The sequence below is a fragment of the Nasonia vitripennis genome, chromosome 2 (genome assembly GCF_009193385.2).
Source record: "Nasonia vitripennis strain AsymCx chromosome 2, Nvit_psr_1.1, whole genome shotgun sequence".
NCBI lineage: Eukaryota > Metazoa > Arthropoda > Insecta > Hymenoptera > Pteromalidae > Nasonia > Nasonia vitripennis.
In genome coordinates, this window is record NC_045758.1 from 32,293,572 (window position 1) to 32,314,370 (window position 20,799).

The 20,799-nt window shown below is 47.4% G+C and overlaps 1 protein-coding gene across 2 annotated transcripts in view; it reads left to right on the forward strand.

Annotated features, from left to right (window-relative positions):
- LOC100120429 (polypeptide N-acetylgalactosaminyltransferase 2) overlaps positions 1-20,799 on the forward strand; it is a 130,284-nt gene that overhangs the window by 36,057 nt on the left and 73,428 nt on the right. Inside the window, exon 1 of one of the 2 annotated variants that reach the window (XM_031924425.1) lies at positions 59-87. The exons of the other annotated variant lie outside the window; for it this stretch is intronic. The gene's annotated coding sequence lies outside the window, so the exon portion shown is untranslated. Of the gene's footprint in view, positions 1-58; positions 88-20,799 lie in introns of those variants that run through there. 2 annotated transcript variants of the gene reach the window in all.

Below are 20,799 nucleotides of genomic sequence, written 5' to 3' on the forward strand. Positions count from 1 at the left end.
CAAACGTAATACTTCATCTTTCACATACTGATCAAATCGTAATTTTCTGTTTCAGGTAAGCACGCAGGGTCGATCGAACGCATTAAGGTAACGCAAGAGTCTCTCAAATACCTGTGCACTTTTTACAATAACAACCATTAGGGGACTCTTTTCTCGAGCCAAATCGACGCTATCGTTATTTGCCATCGATAATTTTTTCTCTCTACTTCCGCGTGTACATAACCGGGCGCAAAAATAAGCTCATAAATCTTCGGTTTTTCGCTTGCGGCCGTCAAAAGAAAATATTTTCTCCCCCTCCCCCCTCTCTCTCTCAATCTGTGGCGGCGAGCCTCGCACGCATCATTGGTTACACCCTTTGCCATGCGAGTGAGTTTGTACAAGAGGTGATTGATGCTACCGCGACGTTCCTCTGTGTGTGTGTGTGTGTGTGTGTGTGTGTGTATATGGCAGAGGTTAGAATACTCTTGAGTTTTGCTTCGCGTTAGCGTATACCCAGCGCGGCGGGAAGAGAGGATTTCCTTTTGCGATTGAGCACCTGAATAAACTCGAGCCTCGATGCTCGCTCCCGTGTTTTCGAATTTCCCGCGCTGCGCGATTACGTATAGCCGCGTGGACTATATCTGCACGATGTATATACAGGTATACCCGGTGATTGATCGGCGAATCGAGGAATTTGAAGTATTATCAGGAGAAACGCTATTGGAAATATTGTTATAAATTTCGCGATGATCGAGGGCCGACGCTCGTGAATTATTTGAAAAATAACGTTTTTCGTTAATCGTCGATGCAGGTATTTTTATAAAAGAATATAAGCGCATACGAATTCTCACGATTATTGACTTGGTATACACACGCGTACACGAATCGATTCACGGCGGCGTATCAATTAACCGTAATCGACTATTCAACGCAATGCCGTTAACAAAACCATCGAGCAGCGTAGTAGGTTCCGGCCTGTTGAGCGCGCGCGATTCTTTTGAAGCGATTCACCAGCCTGAAATGCACCGAGAGGATAAAAACTAGCCTAATTTGCTTTTATCTCTCATTGCCGAAGGTATGCAATTTCCGACGTTGTAAAATATAAAATCAAAGTTCATAACGGTATACAGACATAAAATCACGCCCAATAATAATAAAAAGCTGAAAAAGGAAACTCGATATTAATTCCACAGCGTCGCGAAATACCTCGAATCGGCTTTTTTTTCATTCAAAGCGCAGCCATTCATCGCTCTATACGGGAGGAAGATCGGCTCGAGTGCTTGCACGCGTCGACTTCGTCAGAGCTCGTTTAATGCGTGTGTCATGAAAATATGCGCTGTCTCAGTTGCCATGGCGCCTACGGGCTGAATTGATGGTACAGTCCGACTAGAGACTCGAGTCGCTCGAGTTACTTGTATACGTGAAACGTTACTCGCGTAACACTTTTGTATAGTAAAAGCTCGTTCCTCGGAACAATTTACAAAACGTCGCAGCGACGGATTTACCGTCGACAAAGCGCGAGCGAGTATTACGAAATTAATGCAGATTTCGAAACAATGTCTCCGCGCTCGGTTCAACTCTCGCAGTGTGTGTAATGCCCGTGTGTTTCAACAAAAACAACATATATACAGGAGAGAAGAGCGCGGAATCAAGCCCTCTTGGAGGATATAATTCCAGGTCGCGCGCGAAACTATGTGTTTTATACACCGCGTGCAATTTTCACATCGGACTGTACGACGGCGGGCATCCTTAATGTTTCAATATAACCGAGCGCTCAGCTCTCGGCATTTCTCCTTTACAAATGCGAGATGCGTCGCCGCGCGAGCGCTGCATTTTATTGCTTTCACTTTTCTTCGATTCGAGCGCTCGCGCTTTTTACAGCGGACGATTCGCATATCTCTGTATATACGTATAAGGTGATTTAGTCCTCGCCGTGTTTCTCATCGTGTCGAGAGAAAACGCCTTGGTTTTCCACGAGTGATATCGAGAGAGAGAGAGAGAGAGAGAGAGAGAGAGAGAGAGAGAGAGAGAGAGAGAGAGAGAGAGAGAGAGCGATAACATAGCGTTTAATCCAGCGAAACATCGATACTCGCTTCTCGCTAATTATGAGCTCTCGCGTGTGTAGTACCTTTTTATTCAGGCGTTAAATTTATTCTCCCAGAGCGAAGGATAAAAAAGCAGCAGTTTGCTCAGAGCCCTCCTGTCGTGTTTGCCGAGTCAAATTAAGCGCTTACCTTTGCCCGTAGTTTCGCCTTGTGCACAGAGCTGGCGCGATCAATCAAAACAGCCGCTCTCCCTTTTTCCTTCCCTTCCTCCTCTCTATTTAGCATGTAACCGCGCTAAATATGCGGCAGAGGGAAAAAGAAACCACTGAGTTCTCTCTCACATCAAAGCATTAGCGCAGAGAAGTGCGCGGCGGAAAAACAGTAGCGTCTGCGGAGTGGAGAGAAGAAGTAGTGGCACACAGTAGTACGTACATAGCGTCCCCGAGGGTAATATTTTTATTCCGCAGAAGAAAAAAAAACGAAAGCGCCGTGGCGACGAAGCGGCAGCTCTTCTCTGCACTGCGAATTAACAGGTTTGCTTTTTTCGGCCTTTTCACTTGGCGCCGCGAGAGCGAGCGTAGGAAAATAGTCGCGCGCCGGAAAAAAGGGCTTTCCATTTCTCTTTCCTGTCTTATATTTCCCTCACTCTACTCTTGTTTGCGTCTATTTCGCGCCTTCGCCCTCGACTGCCTCTCTCTCTGTCTTTCTCGTTTTTTGCTCTCTCTCTCTCTCTCTCTCTCCGCACTCGCGCACACGGCTGCTCTTCCCTCTGGCCCCTGTCTCTCTGCGTAATACTGGCAACGACGACCGGAAGAGGCGGATGTTACGGGCGACGTGATTTTTATGGTGTTTTTCGTACGCGCGGCAGCGCTACTTTCGGCTTCTGCTTTTTACCGCGCGGAGAGTTCTCTCTCTCTCTCTTGCGTCCGCCCCTTCTTTCCCTGCGATTTATCGGCCTCACTGCGTTATCGACGAAATGACGAGTGTGTGTGTGCGGTGGTTGGGAGTATAGAGGCTTTTTTTCGCTTTCTGGTCGAGTTCACTTTTTTGTCTGGTCGGTCGGCCGATCGACGGAGGGATGGAGAGGAGGAGCTGAGAGGCGAGTGAAATTGTTGTTGGAAACGGTCCAGGATTCTGATTCGAAGCGGAAAAATTACTGGGACTCGATAATGGTTTTCGATACCGGAGACCACTATGTGTAGTAGGTAATCGTTTTCGCGGGGACGCATTACCAACTTTGCAAACGGAACCAAAGCGGTTCGCTAGCTATACAAGGACAACAACAATCCCATCTCTCTCGCCCGACTCTCGCGCAGAGCAGTTGCGGTGACATCAAAGCATCGCTTGCCGTCTCGAAACTCTCCGGACTCTGGAACTCGCGCTGCACAACAATCGATCAACAAGTTGCGAGGACGATCCACACGACTGGGGCTCGTCGTCCCGCGCAGACACGGCACAGGGTGTTTCTCTCCCCTGTAGTATAGGTCGTAAAATCAGGCGCGTCCTAAGTGCGCGATTTTCAACTCCCCCTGGGCCAGCCCGTATATACTGTAAATACATGCATATACGGCGAGTGAACACACGGCGCGCAATGTTGAGTGAGTTTCTCGAGTCGGGGGTAATAGCCCCGACGCCTGTCTTGCTGTAATACCCCGTGTTCTCCTTCCCTCAATCTCTAGGGTACGTATACATAAGGAGCAGCGCCTCGAAATATCATATCCCCGTACATTATGCACCGTATATACAGCCACACATACACGATACCTATAACGAACTTCTTCGTGTTCGGGCAGGGTAAATGATACGCGCCCCGGGCATTCTATTTCGGCGGAAGTGCACATAGCAGTCGAGGATCTGCTAATGACGCGGTGTGCAGCGGAAGCTTTCCCCCTAGAGCCTTCGTCTTGTCGGCTGCGCGATGATGATGTTCTCGCTTATGGCATTAGGGGCATTGTTCGTTGTACGTGTATTACAGCCTGTGTATACTAGTGCGGAGGTATACACGTATATGCTTGTTTGCGCGCGCGGAGCCTTGGATCCTCTCGAAAAATGCGGTATCTCAATTTATGAGGCTGCCTATATCCTCAGCTCTATAAACGACCCCTGATTGATTGTTAGTACGAAAAGATAAACGAATTTATACACACAGCGTGGCAGTGTTGGGATTTACGGAAAGTAGCTCTCGCGAGATGCTGGATTCGTGATATTTATGCAATAGCGTATAACCGTAAACCTCATGATTGGACAATTTAGCTCGTAATAACGCTTCCATCATACGACCGTACGACAAATCTCGCCTGTGGTGATACTCGATTAAAGCCACAGGCTCTTCCAGAAGCGCACTTATGAAAGCGATATTTTCGCTAAACTGCGCTCTGTGCACACACAGGCTATTATCTCGCGAGTTTGAATTACGATCCGAAGAAATTACAGCCCAAGGCTCTCCGGCGACGGAGGATTTTAATGAAGCGTATGAATAAAGGCCGCCGTACGACTGTTCGTATTCCGCTGGACAAAACACACGCCGTGAATCTTTGGCCGTACATACGATCAAACACGACTTCGATTATACGCATAGCGAAACGCACACATAGTACAAGTTCGCTTACAGCGAGCGGAAAACGCGGGCACCGAGTGTGCGCCAGCTGCGATTACAATACTCATTACTAGAGATTCCTGAGCTAACATATATCTATTTTAGAGAGACTCGCTCAGCTTGCCGCTCTGTGGTCTGGACTACTAAACTCTCAACCAGCTCTTTGAGAGCAAATTCAAACGCGCGTATTCTCGCGGCTAACATTTCGCTGTTTGATTACGCAGCCGGCATGTGTAATGGAACTCGCGCCAGCGCTTAATGCTAACATCGCTGTGGAATAAAGTGGACTTCGTAATGTATGATTCGATACGATCGATACCCGATTGACACAAACGTCAACCAGCATACGCAATAGTGCATTGCGTTACAGTCTTCTCCCCCCCACAAAAAAGCGCAACTACAATGGGCGCTAATTACAGCCCTCGCTCTCCGCGCGGCATTAACCACCATCAATCTATCGAACATTATGATCCGGACGGCTTGGCCCGGTGTGTGTATTTGTCACTGGCGCGGCGTAATATACAGCAGCCACAATACGGCTGCTCCGTGTGCTGTGCGCTCACGGCAGCCCAAAATTTGGGCTTCGTGCATGAGTAACGCGATTCTCCCCCCTCCCTTCTCTCTCCCTCTCGCATAAACTTCGCACTGTAGGCTTGACAAGCCGTGCGCGCGTATTGTGCCCCGCTCTCTCCTTGCGCGGCTGATTCAATGCCGATAATAGCGTCGATCGCATTAGCATCCGTAGAGCTGCACAAAGGACACACACACGCATCTATAGGGAACGTGTGCTGCGGTATGAACTCCCAGGTGCGCGACGGAGTGAACTATGAGCTACGTTTTTCGACGTCGTAAATCATAGAAAACTATACGCCCACGCGTATGCATCTGTGTGTGTGTGCGCGCGCGCGCGTGTGTTCGCCATTCGCAAGTTTCTAACGGGCCGTATAACGGCTGATAATGCGAAGACGCGACTACGTGTGTCGCATAACGGCGCCGTCCCGGGAAAACACTTCCGAAGCTGTATTCCTATACGCTACCCCGCGGTATAGGTAACCTGATATGCAGGCGATGACTCGCTGCATACAAGAGTGAAACTTTCCTATTGTACGCGCATATATAGGTGCACGGCAGTCGGCGCTTCTTCTTCTCCGGAAAATTTAACGCTCTTTCACTCGGCAAAGACTGATCCCCAGTATATTCTGCATACGGAGACTCGATTGTTTTCTTTACGGCATGCTTCTGTATTTTTTGTGAAAGCGCGCTTCTGCGCTTTTCGAATCGTTCTCTCGCAGCTGCAATTTTCTCTCCATCTCGCCGCTTACGCGCGTGACCGATTCGAAAAATTCCAGATAGCTAATAAGCCTAACGATTACGTCTCGCTTCGTCGTCTCCATCTCTCTCACCTCCGACATCCTAATCTAGCACAGCGTGCAGCGCATCAAATCCCAACGCACATAAACTCGAGACAGAGAAGCTCGCCGACAAATTCGAAATTCCGACGTGCCACAGCGCGACGCGCGCGGTAAACAGTCGAGGCCTTAATTTGTTTTACTTTCAACGCCCCCGTCGTGTGCTATAGCGTTGGAGAGTAAGAGAGAGAATGCAAATCTCTCTCTCTCTCTCTCTCTCGGTACACCTATCGCCGCGCGTCATCTCGGTTTCGCTCGTAGATCAACCGCGGCTTTTCGCGCTTAGATACTATACACTCTCCTGGCGTATCGCATACGCGCGGATAGAGGTGCAGCACTCTAGTGCTGACGGCTTATCCGACGGAGGCATCTCTTCTATGCTGCACATACGGGAGTATTTCGTGACTCGTTTCGCGATCTCGAAAGAAGAATGTGCCGCTATGTGTAGTGTAACGAAATTTTTAGGAGACGGGATTAGCTAACGATGAAGAGGATTTATTGTGTGTGTGAGGAATGTCGTTTTTTTGTTCGACCATTGTTTGGATTTTACAGAGGGGATAATATATTTTGCGAGTTTCTCGACGGGATCGGAAAAGTATTATACGGTTATTTACGCACGGAGGGCAATAATAGACGGCAGAGATCAGTTTATCAAGAAGGTAATAGGAATTTTACAACAAAGTTACGGGATGTGTTTTATACGGTTCTCCGCAGTTTTCTCTCTCCTCTCCGACAAATTTAGTTGTACAGCGTGTGTTACGCCTGCCGGAAAAACATTGGTATAGCTCGTGATAGACGAAGAAGTTCAATGTTTATTGCCGCTCGCCGCGGCGCTCGATCATAAAAGTACAGGGGAAAAATGGATTTTTCCACCGAGTGAAATACCTGCACGTAGTTCCGAATTTCCAAGCGAGAGACGGCCTTTTTTCATCAATGAAGCGAAAAAAGGCCTTACTATGGACATCACGTGTTTCACGAACGGAGTGTCGGGTATTCCGACCGGAAGCAGGTCGATTTCACCGATGATGCATGTCATCACTTTTTCCATCGAGCCGAAAAAAAGACTAGCTTTCAGCAGCGACATAATTTTTAATAAGTCTCCCACCACACCTCCTCCACACTATACACGTATACAAGACACGTACGACTCAGCGAAGCTTTTATTCCTCTCGGCACACTTTAATCCCGAATTTTCTCTAAAACAATCGCGCGGCAAAGGGGGATCAGTGGCAGCAGACTTGCTCTCCGCTTGAAAAAGACGCAACCGCATCTCCTCCTCTCGTCCGAGTTAAAACAAAATCGCGCTTCTTCTTCTGCCCTCGAAACACAAAACAAACCCAGAGGAAGGAAGAAAAAAAGAAAGAGAGAAATAAAGGAAAAGCTCAGCAGTGGAAGCAGCAGCGGATCGTATAGAGCATTCAATAGTTGCATTCCGATAGCAAACTGCTGCAGTAAAATAAGAAAGCGCCGAGAGAGAGAGAGAGAGAGAGAGAGAGAGAGAGAGAGAGAGAGAGAGAGAGAGAGGATAAAAAGCATTTGAAGAGCTTCTCCTCCAGACGCGGAAAAAACGCGGCTCGCGCAAAAAAAAGAGAGAGCAAGAGGCCAACCCTTTTCCTGCCTTATCTCTCGAGCGGGGCGCCTCGATCAAAGATCTAAACTGTTTCCGAGCTCGTCTGGCGCAGCTGCTGCGAGGGAGGAGGAGAATTTTGCATCGTCCGGCTTCTTCGGGATGTGCCCGCTGCAGCGTATACACAAGAGTTACGCGTTCGTTGCTAGTTGGAGGAAGAGAGAGAGAGAGAGAGAGAGAGAGAAGGATGGATCTGTCACATTTCGCGTAGCGGCTCGGTTGAGCGCTGATTCTGAGACAATGCCGGAGAGAGCTTCTGGAAATGAAATGCCGAGAGGCAACGCGTCTGGTCGGCTTGTGCTGCTGTGTAGCGGCCTGGAAGTGATTCGCTCAAGCAACGAATAGATTCGCGCCAGATGTTGATGTGTAAATTTTCGAAAATTCATACCAGAATCGTTGCGCGCTGGGTGATGTCAGAAAGAAGAGTTCGTTCACTCGCTGATGTCACAGCTGCTGTTATACACTAGATGATACAATTTGAATTTGAATTTCATGCGGATGTGTAGCAGCGATTACAATGGAATCTAATTGGACATGGATTTTACGGCGGTGATTCGTATTTAGCGCCGACCCGAATTCAGCGATATATAACTTTCTATCAATTATATCACTCGCTACCGCGGTGTATCTTATGACGGGAAGCGATTTCCATCCATTACGTGTCAGGGCGGCGCTAAGAACGATAATTCCTCGATTTCGGTAATCTCGCCTAATTCGCACGGAAATTTGCGTTCGCTAATGCGCGTAACCCGAAATCGCTTCGAAAATGCGAATCGTTCGTTAAAAATATAATAATAAATACCCCAAACGGAGAAAGAGCGCTGAGAGGCAGAAAATACAAGCCCGCAAAGAAGATTTCCATTGCAAATGGAAGATTGTCCATTGTTTTCCCCTGATTATTCCCCCAACTTCGTCAGTCCCCACTACTCTCACGGCTGTTTTTCTTAGTACCTTGGCAAAAGTTCCATCGACGTTTCGAATTGCTCTTTTTCCAGCCGCTGCCGACGACGACGGCTTTCAGCCGAGGCGCGAGCCAAAAGTTTTTCAGCCCTTTTGCGGGGGTGGCCCGCGAGGGAAAATTAAAAATTCCGATTCGCTTTGCATATTTCTTGCTCCGCAGAGAGGGATTCCTACTACTACTACTACTACTACTGCTGCTGTACACGTCATCTTTATTCATAAAGCACTCGCTGCGATGGATATCCTCCTCGAGGTGTCTTACCTTTTGTTCTCGTCTTCGGAAAGTGTATCTCGATTAATATTAATGCGAGCTTTCGCTATATCGGGGACTGTTTTGTGGGACAGCACGCAACAAGACGGTTTGTATAGACGAGAGTTTCAGATTTGCGTGTATAGAGAGAGATTTTTTATTTTCGAATATGCGCGCCAACGAAAATATTCCGACTGAAAGATTCTCTATACAGTTTTAACAAGTAAAGCCTTTTTAAGCTCTTGAGCTCTGAAAGGTTTTTCTTGTTCCGAGGGTATGTAGATTATTACGGGCTTATGCGGCGGAAAGTTTCATTTGATTAGTATAATCCGAGGAATGAACAATCGTCATCAGACAGTCGTTATTCGCATCGAAGCTAGTCCGGAGCGATAAGGCGATGTATAACTAGGCGGTGCAAAAAAATAGAGCGAGTACACGGGGGATTATTTGTCGTAATAAAAGTTTCAAATTTGTTGAATGGCTCGAGCGTGCGGGGCCAGCAGTAGCAGCTCTCGCGAGTTCCGAGCTAGCCACGGAATGAGGGACTCGTGATTGTCGACTCGCGGAGTTATCCGACGGAAAGTTTTCCTCGTAAGTGGAAGAGCCATGGGAATTTTCAAGTTTTGCTTCCCCCAAGTCCGCCGCGCGCGTGTAAGAAACTCGACTCGCGTTTCGCTGATGTCTCTTATGCCTTGCTTTTTTTGCCCCCCCCCCCCTTCCCTTTCTTTCTCTCTCTGCAGCGCGCTGGATTTATATTTTTATCTTTGTTCTGGACGATTTAAGTGACCGATTTCTTTATCCGATTTGGAAAGCTGTGTGCGCCGCCGCGGTTATTGTTTTTGTTTACTTTTCCGAGTTTGCGCTCTCTGTCTTCCGCCGCAGCGTAATGGCTTTTCGAAGGCTATTTAATTTCCTCCTTTCGGCTACCGTCTGGGTGTAATAAAAGTAGTGTAGTTATACGTTTGGGAAATTAAGTCGTGTCGTAAGGAATTTGCTGTTACCACATCGTCTCAGCTATGATGACTGTGATTTAAAATTCAACGAGATCAAACAAAGTCATTACTCAATTGATTCCATAACCGAAAGTCGGATAATTAATAGCGTATATAGCGTTGAAACAGGATCCAATATCACGCGGTGAGTTTTTTTCTCGCTGCGCTGCTAACGACGTGTCAAGAGGTCAACGGTAAAATGTGGGTCTCTAGCTCTCGCGCGTATACCTTATGACCGCATACTAATAACTAAAATTATAGACGATTCTGGAATATCTGTCACCTATCTGCGCGAATTTACGGCTTCGAAATTGGGAAATATTTTATAAATAAATTTCATTCCAATCGTCGCGGCGCATTAACGCAGTATCGTATCTTCCATAACTATATTTTTCAACGAAGATCTCACACGAGCGTGCAATATCCACAACAGAAGTAGATACACATTTCAAGTTTAATAACTCGAGCGGTAACAACCGGAGCCAACGAAACTCTCGTTGCCCCGCGCGGAGTATGCGCACAAATTCGTAATAACAATCTCTCGCGCGTATACGTACACACAGCAGTATAGCAGCAGCGCCAACTGTTCTCCTTCGCGATTCTTTACGGCTCCTGTAATTCGAGCGAACTGGCCAGGCTTCTTTTTATCGCTGCCCCTCGTTACTCGCGCGAAGCATTGTTTTTTGATAACGCGCTATACTGCCGTAATAGAATTTCGATAAGGGAGGTCGAGGCGAAAATGATCGCGATGTGTAGCGTAATGAAGCTGCGCAATGTATAATATGATACACGTGTGTAATGATATCTGAAAAATTAGACGAAGTTGCGTAAGCTCATCGGTATACTATGGCGATGCGAGAATTGCGTAACGGAGAAAAAATAAAAGTGAAATCTAGGAAATATAGAACAGCGTTTACTTTCTTAAAATTAAAGACGAGAACGCCGTTATATTCGCTTCCTGCGCACGAGCGAGAAAAGAATCGCCGAGATAAAATATCAAACAGAGCAATTAGCTGTCTCTCGGCTTCATTTGTTCCGTTCCTTATACTCATCTCGGCTAATTACGCGAGCGTGAAAGTAATCCCGATCGCCTTCGTGTATTTCTGAAAAATTCAACAATTAAGACGTCGCAACGGAGCTAAAAAGCAGCCACCTCCAAATCGAGAGTGAAAATATTTTCAGCCTCGCGATCCAGAAACGGTTGGTGCATCTCGCGGAAGCTGTAAAGGCACAATAGCCTACTTCTTCGACCGATGATCGTTCCGATCACCCAGACGGTGTATACGCACTCTTTTCTCTCTTTCCGTCTTCATCCGCTTGATCTCCTTTCACCCGTATACTTATACGTATGTATTCACGCGTCTATACCTACATACACATGCGCACAAGAGACACGTAAGAGGATGTCTCTCACGATGACCTTTCGCGCGCGAGAGCTGGAACACTGTGCAGCATAAGTAAAACCGGTACACACGTGCGCGCATCCAGCGCATTCGTATTATATACGGGTCGATGTGCTTTTCCAAACTCGACGCGTCTCGCGCGATTAATTACGCGTGTTTTTCGCGGAAGTGCGCGAGCGCATCGTTAGCGTAGCTTTGAGGATTAACGAATATTCCCGGAAAATTTTCAAGCCGATTAAGTGCAGCGACGAGACGCGAGTAAATTAGGGAATTTCAATTTCGAGCGAATAGCGGCGCAGAGAGACCTGGATTTCGGGACGATGTTCCGCAGCTCGAAAGTGACGCTCGTGCCCGGAGAGGGAAGACGTTACATCGCGAGGATAATTGCGGAGTGGTACAGGCGTCAAAGGCGCGCGGGAAGCACGTTAGACAGAAGAATGTCCAAACGGTGCGCTATTACCTCGGAATTTTCGGGGGAGTGTATTTGTTGTTCGCATCATCCACGTGTGTAATAATTATTGGAAGAACGAGATATATCGCCGGCCGTATACGGTTTACAATTATACGAGGCGTCATTAAGCACCGATATAGCTTCGCCTAATTAATTGCCAACCGTGCGCGCTTATACCAACGTAGTGTATATAGTAGGTGATTAAAGATAATTTTGCAATTATCGAACGTCAGCATTAGCATTTTTTCTCCTTTTTTCAATCTCCTATTGGTATACAGTCGCTCTGGGGATTAAAAGGAAACTCGCGCGAGAAAGCGCATCACGTCTTCGAATGCAGCGCGTCGGCGTAGCTTTCATCGCATTAGCCGTACAAAATGCAAGATGCACGAGAGCGCGCTACGCCTGCGGCTGCAGCGTCTTCTTCGTGTATAGTAGTTTTTTAAGTATACGTTGTGTACGTCCTGATGCACAGCGAAATAGGTCAAGGCGACGTATAGAGCGAAGCTTATTTTACGTATAAAATTGTTATAGCGTATAGTGAAAAAGTTGATTGTTTGTTTCGAATTAGCAGCTTTCCATAATTTCGCGAAAAGTTGTCAATGCCTCTGGTTTCACACAGTCGCTTCACGGTCAAAACGTCAAATCAAGATAACACACTATATACTAGCCGTAATTACACGAGAGAGCTCTCGCGCTCGCGTGGATCGTAAACCAAGCGTAAAATGGGGCCATACCTGGTGTAATTATAGTCGGAAACTCGAAATTGTAATCTCGGCTACGGTAAATTTTAATCGATTTACATTATACTCTCTCACTCACGTGCGATCCCTTATCTCTCTCACATTATTCCCTCGGATTACAGCGCTCATTGTGTTCGCGGCAGCTGCGGCCTCTTCTTCGCCTAATACACTGTTCTGATTTTTCCAGCCACTGCCGGGCTTAACTCAATTTTCAAACTCGAAGAAGGAGCGTTAACTGCTTATTAACACCTTTTTCTTTTGTTTCACTGTTCGTAGGCACAGATTTCACTGCAGACAGTAGTTCATAAAACCGATATACATAGCGGTAAATCATTCGCACCATCCGTGCGCGCGAGCGCGAACCCATCGTGTTTCCGGAAGTTCCCAACAAGCTTCATTGTGTCGTCGTCGGCTCTGTGCGAGAGACGAGAGAGAAAAAGGCACGTGAGCCTGGGCTTAATTTAACTCGGACAAAATACTCGGCGTCGGAAAAGTTTAACGAACTCGCGAACAACTTTTTTCTCTTTCGCGCGAGAGTTAATCGCTGCGATTATTAGGTGCAGCAGTAGCGATTTCGGCCGATTTTGATGGGTATAACTCGTCGAAAGGAAGGAGAGCGTGTGTTACACGCGAGCAGGGCATACAGAGCGAGAAATTAGTCGGAGGAACGATAATTCGAGAAATTTTCGTCAACAAGCTTGTTTTCCCGCACTGAAATTAGCAAAAAAATGACCTGATGTAATTACGGAAGCTGAAATTTCGAAAATTGCAAGAAACTTCCTTCGCCCGGCTTTTTCGGCTCTCGCGCGAAATTTCGCCATATTTCACAAGCCCTTCGTGTCGTTAGACGCGCGAGTACACGTCTGGGGACACCAGCGCTCTGCCGAGAGTTTCGCTCGAGCTTTTTAGGATGGGAGGAGTATACACACTGCGTAAACTCAATTTTCTTGCACTGTATTCCGAGTGTTTTTTTGCATTAAAGTTGGATGGCTTGAAAGCACTCGTTATATACCTGCGCTATACACACCTCAAAGAGAATGTCGAGCTGATGCTTCTCTTGTGTCTACATCCCCTACATTATCTTCCATTAATTTTGAATCCTAGCCGTATGCGAAATCGAATAAAAAAAAATCGAGCCAGTTTCAGCAGACGAAGCCGTGCGGGGCCAAGAATAAGCAGAGAGTACACACAACGTCGCGGACGTATAAAGGGCCGCAAGCGCAGCGGCCGAGACTTTAGGGGGTAATTGATGTACCGCGAGTTTGCGTAACGCCGAAACTTGCGCCGCTCGCGCGCTATTATGCCGTGGGCATAAGCTACGCGAGTTGTTCGCTCAACTATATTAGGTTTCATCCATCTTACGCGGGGGGCCCACCTTATACTCACTGGACGCATCATTAACGCGCACTTCTGCCTACTCCCGTGTGATATTCCGGATTTTTCTTCATTACGTCTAATTAAAAAAGTTGCAGAGGCCGCCGCGGCAGCTCCTTTAATATTCAAATTTCCCGCCGCGCGCTGTAGCTCTGTGCGTTATATTCCTCGCGGCGTGTAATACTGGATGATAATTTAACGGCCGAACGAGCAAAACACTTCGAAGTTCGATTTTCTTCCTTCGAGTATAAGATAATGACTTATACACCTCTCGCGTGCGCGACCATTTCTCTTCGTATAAAACAGTCGCGGCGCCTCTTGATTGAATAAAATGACCCATCAGAGTATATATAAGAACCTCGAGCCATTATCACCGCGGCCGAAGAGCGAGAGAGAATAAGATAAGAAAAAAAGAGCGCGACGAAGAAAGAACAATAAGAGAACAGTGGGGATCAACGCGGACGATTTGATCCGCGCAAGCGCGAGCAATTGCAGAGAAAGAGAAGATCGGCACGGCAGAGGCAAACGACGCTTTGCATTAGCGACGCGCTCGCGCGAGGTATAAAGGAGAGCGAGCCGGGTATTAAGGATAACGACTCGCCGGCTCCCGTTTGCCTGGCCTCTGCGGAGAGCATCTGCAAAACGCTGTACACGACGGCTTGCGGCTGCAGCTTGCGGGGATTCTCGAGCTGTCTCTCTTTCTCCCAGCGAGAAGCGATTGGAGGACTGTAGTAAGAAGAGCGGCTGACGCGAAAATGTAATGGCTTCGGGGTGTACGTTTTATCCTCGAGTTTTTTCAAAAACGATGCAGCGCGTAGTGAGATGATTTTTCGAAATTTTCATTCAAATACAGCTAGCGAAAGCGCCTGATGAACGGCGAAAGAAAGAGCGAGTCGCTAATATTTCATCCGAATAAGCCCCCCTCGAAGATTAACCGTCTTATACGCACAAAGTTTCGTTATAAGTTACACGCTAGTTGCCCCGAGATTCTTCTCGTTATTCAGAGCTTACGTACCTGCTGCTACCTCGCGTTCGCTCGACTCTTCATAACGTCCCGGTGCGTATAATTCGCGCGGCGCGCTGATTTAACGAAAGTCATCTACTGCTGCGCTACTGCAGCGTTGTTGCGCGTCTCTATCGTAATTGAAAATTTATATCGTTTCAACGGCGTAGTTAGCCGCGCGCCGGTGAAAATAATGCGCGTTTGTCGAGCGCTTTCGACCCTAATAACAATATAGCCCCCTTAATGGGGGATCTAGATAGGGGATTTTCATTACACACTTGTGAGAGAGAGAGAGAGAGAGAGAGAGAGAGAGAGAGAGAGAGAGAGAGAGAGAGGGCTTTTTGGAAAATGCCTCGGTGCTGCGGAGACGTTCGCTCTCAGCTGGGAATTAACTCGAGAGTTGCGATGCTCGTTTTCGGAAACCTGTGTGTATTCTCGTTTGAGAATTACGTTATATCTTTCTCGCGTCGTTGAAAATTTTATCTCGAGTGAAATTAGCGAATCGAACGGGCGATTCAATTAAGTCGTCGATCGCGAGAGAGCTGAACTGACGAAGCGAAAAAGGAGAGAAAGAATCCCAGTTAAATTCGTCTTCCTCGAGATATCGCGTTAGCCAACGGGTTTTCACTCTGATCCGCGACGGGAGAGAATATTAATAGTCGATTAGAGACCGGAGAATCAATCAAAGAGACCCTGGCCCATTGGATGACTTCACTCTCCTATCGAGTTCCCCGAAAACTCGTCTTCCTTTATAGCAGGAAAAATACCTATCGGGACATCTTACGTAGTCCCTCGCTTCAGTAATTCATAAAGTGTTTCTTCTCATTCTCCCTCTGGTTTCCTCTTTGTGTGTATAGCGTAAACGCGAGAAAGGAGTCGTATCGCATTATGCAAGGTTTGCATTATGAAGAAGCTCATTTTTCCGGACTGTCGTCGTCGTCGGGGCTGCATTACGTGTGCGGGGTATGCTTTTGTTGCGCAAAGTGGCCTTGCGCTACTGCTGTGACGCTGATCGTCGTAGAGCGTCGACGAGAGGGTGTATTTGTGAATTCGAGTCGGTTATAATACGGACACCGGAGCTTCTTGTTTATCGAGCTCTTTAATTTTATAAACTTGACGAGTTTATCGCGAAATCGCATTTACGGGTATGAATGTATGAATGCGCATACTCGTTTATTTTACGAATTTTTAATGCGCGTTACGCGTTTTCGATACATAAGCATCGTATAATGCGTTTATTATTTTAAACGAATAAATACGTATCCGCGACTCATTCACCATTATAAATCCGTCGTTACATTATTTGAATAAAATATCTCGTAATTTCGAGATAAAACCTTTCCTCGCGCTCACTCGGAGTGTAATATCAAAAACGCATTACTTTAATAATCTCGAAAGGCTCGTCACCGGGTCTCCAAAAAAGTCCCCTCATCCCTCATCAGCGAGTTTCTCCCTCGCAAAAACCACGTAGCAGTGGTAGTTTCTTCATTCCAGCCAGCCCCCCGCTATACCCCCCCCCCCCCGCCGCACTCCCATCAGTCGCGCAGAATGTAAAAGATTTTTCGCGCACACTTTCATCTCCCGTCTCTCCGTAGCTGTCTCTGCGACGAACGTGATTTCGCAAAAGTAATTTCTATCGAACCCTCATCACCATCCCTCGGAGCAGCAAAAATTCCGAGAGCCGAGCAGTCGAATTGATCCTCTCTTCCTCTGGTTAAATTGCGAGGAAAATGAATGTTTTGTGCTCGCGCGAGAGAGAAAGGAACGAGAGGACAACCGCACGGGAAATAGCGCAGGACCGTCGTCGTCGTTGACGAAAAAAAAAAAATGCAGAGGGAATATATAGAAAGTAGAGAAAAAGAACGAGGAGACGACGACGATTGGAAATCGATGTCGGCGCGGGACGACGAATTCGCCGGTGTCTCGCGGTGCGGCGTCATAACCAAGAAGCCGCTTATATATTGGGCCGGAAATGGCACAGGCTCGTCCAATTACCGCCGCCACGGTGTGGTGGCAATCATCCTCCTCGCGGCCGTTAAAACCAAGGAGATCTCTCGCGACGTCGCCTAGTATTGTGCCAGCAGTAGACCAGCTTCCGCGCGTAAAAAGCTCTCGACTTTTACTCTGGAGCAAACTCACACACGTGACTGGGGCGACCTCTATGTACACCTTCTCGGCCTCGTATAAGGGAGAAGATCGTATGACTTTCCGTACGGTTCCTCCTCAAATTAAAAGCAATTTCAATTAGCCGCTCGCGGGCGGGGAACTGAGTGGAAACGTCCTCTTCAAATAGAGCGACTGTTACGCCGAAGTTCGGAGCTTCTGCTCAGATGCTTTGTACTCTCTTTCTCCCGAGGAACCCGGACTCGTTAGGCTCCTAACCGAGCCTGCTACACTTTCTTTCTTTTTCCTTACACCTCTCCGCTGCAGCGTGTCTGATTTTTATTATACAGCCTACTCGTCCGTTATTCTCAAAATCGCGTCGGTTTATTTCCAAAGCACTCGCTCGCAAATTATTCCAAAGCGGCAGTATAGCCCGTGAGTGAAGATGATGGCAAACAGGAAAACTAGCCAGGCGGGCCGCTAAATTCAGCTTTGATTGTCGAGAGTGCGCGCGTGGCGAGACTCAATGCGATTTTACGAGGAAAGCTGTTTGCGCTGCAACTGCAAATGGCACACTCGCTGTCGGAATATATATCGAAGTGATTTCCAAATTTGCTCTGACGAGCCCCCGCGTTAATTACCGGCGGCAATGACGATAATGAGCGATAAATAATAATGCCGCGCTAATTCGCGAAATGCTAACGATCCCCCCTCTCTACTCAAGCGTCGACCGGCCAAATAAAGATAATTCTCACGCTCATACGGGATATTAACATTATCGAGCCGTTCGCTTCGCGCATACGCCCTCCCCCGCGATATTCATTGAATTAACGTCACGAGCTGTAAACGAACGTTAAATCGCGGAGCAACTGCTGGAGTTTCGTAGGAATGATCGATAATGCAGAAGGTGAAGTGAAAGAGGAAGGGAAGGAGAAAAAACACACGAGGCTAGAGAACTCGTGAGCGGAATAGCGTATAGCGTATACGTCTGGCGCAGACGTGGCAGCGATCGAAACTCTATACGTGCGAGCAAGAATTAGCCGCGTGCTCCGAAGTAATCTAACTTTCGACAGTTATGCCAGCCGGTAAAGCACCTCGAGTACACTTATTACGGGATACTCGGAACTATTGAAGATTGCCAGTGGGGAGAGGTTATATCGATTCGCGGCTCCCCGCCGAGAGAAGCTTCTATTATTTCGAGCGGCTTTTCCTCCGAAGGCGATGATTCACCTGGTGTGTGGGCTGTTCTTTGAAATTCGCAGGTTGCAGTATACAAAAGAGGATGCGAGTTCTATTCCTGTCGCGAGAGCAGGAAAAGAAAGCTTGAATTTATATGATGTTTCAAGGTCTCTTCGAGATTACTTCGACTCTTCGCGCGAACGTTACGCGGCGAATCTCGAAAGTGTGCCGATATCGCGCTGCGCGTATGTGCGTGGCCTTAATAAGACTTTCTTCGAGTAAAAAGTGAGATATACTTATAATGCGTAAAGCATCTCTACAACGGTTTAACAGCGTAAATTTGGAATTTCATCAGCTCTCGAACACACACCCTTGAAAATTCCCTCGAGCGATATAACGCATCTAACGAAGCATCGACCGACTGCTGCAGTTAAAACTCCTCGAACTCTCCGCAGCAGCGGAATTTCCGGCTAATTCGTTAACAAAGTTCGACGAGCTCTGCAGCAGCGCAAAAACTCTCGTATACATACTCGAGAACACCTGCTCGGAATAAAAAGCTCGCTTATACAGCAGCCGATAAATACCAATCAGCAAAACGATTTCGCTCGATAACAGCTCTAGTAGAGCTCAAAAATCATCTGTCGAATTGCCAAACTAATATCAACGCGGCTCTCTCTCCTCGGAGGAAAATCGATATTCGCCGGCCGTCCGCGATCGCAATCAGTGCAAACATAACCGTTATACCCCCAGAGCGTTAATTCGCTCGTTCACACAGCCGCTGCAGGAGAGAACAGTTCGACGACTGAAATTCCGTCGACGAGCTTACCCCCCTCCCTCTGCAAGCAACTTCTCTAAACATCATCAAATCCATATAATCGTAAAGCCCTGTGTGCGCGTTATTGGTCTGCGCGAAACGAGAGTGATAAATTCAATTATAACCGCGTACGGGATGCTAGAGAGAGAGAGAGAGAGAGAGAGAGAGAGAGAGAGAGAGAGAGAGAGAGAGAGAGAGAGAGAGAGAGAGACGAGTCAAAGTGAATTGGCCCCGAAGACAGAGAGAGGAAGTTTACAACCAAAAAGCCGGTTATATAATTTCCGTTGCTGCAACCGCCAGACTCAAAGGATCAACGCTCTATATGCGAGGGACTTCCTGGTGTGCGAGGACCCATACCGCTTTGGCTTTGGCTCGTTAAAAGACCAAAGTAATATTATCCCCAGTCAAGCCCGACGATTATCGAGGCTTGCGGCAGGATAACGGCCAATTTGTGCTCCTCCTTTTTTCCGAGATTCCTCTCGCTTTCCTCGACGCGAATCTTCGGAATTTTCAGCCGTCTCTCGTTCATTAGCTGCTAATGAATGAGCACAGAGTGTGTGTGTGTGTGTCTTTGACGCGCGTCGTTCGATTTTTTCAGAACGACGCGCTTTACACGATTAATAAAACGCGACGAGTCTCAGCTCCCTCCCACGCAAACACCGTCGTTGCCGCCTCCGCCGTGTATACATTAAACAAAATAAAAACCTGCGCAGCAGCGGTGCTCGAAACGTATTCATGAATTCGCGAAATTGTCGTATTCCGGAGGAACGAGTACAGTAGTAGTAGTAGTAGTCCCTGCGCCGTTCAAGCTAGCGTGGAAAATATGCACGGCGGAACTAAATGTTTCGCTTGCTTACGTCGCGACGCCGGGGGGAGTAAACAATGTGCGCAAATAGCGCCGCAGACGGAAAGGCAAATATGCGCCGCTCTCTGTCCTGATGCTTTGCTCGCGGATAGAGCTTGTGAGGCTTTTCGACAAGAAATGCTAAATTATTAACGCTCGATATGGCAAAGAACGCGTATGTGTAATAACGGTATGGTGTATAGGACCTATTGTTATATTTTGACGCGCGCTGTTTGGTTTGAATGCGAGATAACGTGTGATACAAGGAAATTCCTCCGGAATACTGTATACTCGAGAAAGTTGAGCAGCTCCGGATTTAGGCCAGAATTTTCGAGTTGAAAACACGCAGGTCCGATCGAAATCTCATTATGCCGATCGGAGAGCGAGTAAAGTGAGAGGGAGAGGAATCCGACCGGACTCTCCTTTTACGTGGCATTAGCCAAATTGGCGCCAAGGTTCAATTCCTGCTCGGGCTAACGACCATCTCTCGAGGCATTAGCCTATATTCCCCACCGCCGAGTATTCTTTTCATTTTTCTCCTCTCCTTTCCGCTCGTATTATTGCCGATCTTGCGAGAAATCCTTGATTCCGTTACAGCTTTAGTATACATTGACTCGTGCATAATTCGGAGCAGTGGGTCACTCGGACGTAAAATCAAATTTTCCACACTGCGAACCGCGATAATTGTCGACATCCATTTCGTAAAGGATCACGTATATACTCTCCGTGCTTTTGATGCGCAATAAACATAAACGCGATACCGATTATAGGAGTAAAAGAAAAGCTCGCGTTCTCATATACAGCGGCAGAGCATTTCCGAGATCAAAAAGCGTAACGCGATAACGTTCCTCCATATTAAACTCCTTACCCCTGCCGCGTGTGTAAATTATGTATACCCAAGCCGTTTATTTGAGAGACGAGAGGAGAGAAGGCTCGGCTCCTCTTTGCGCTAAAAACACGCGCGCGCGCGCGCCGAATCGCAACTGCGAGCTTGCACGGAAAGCTCGTCGACGTCTCAAAGGTGTGCTAC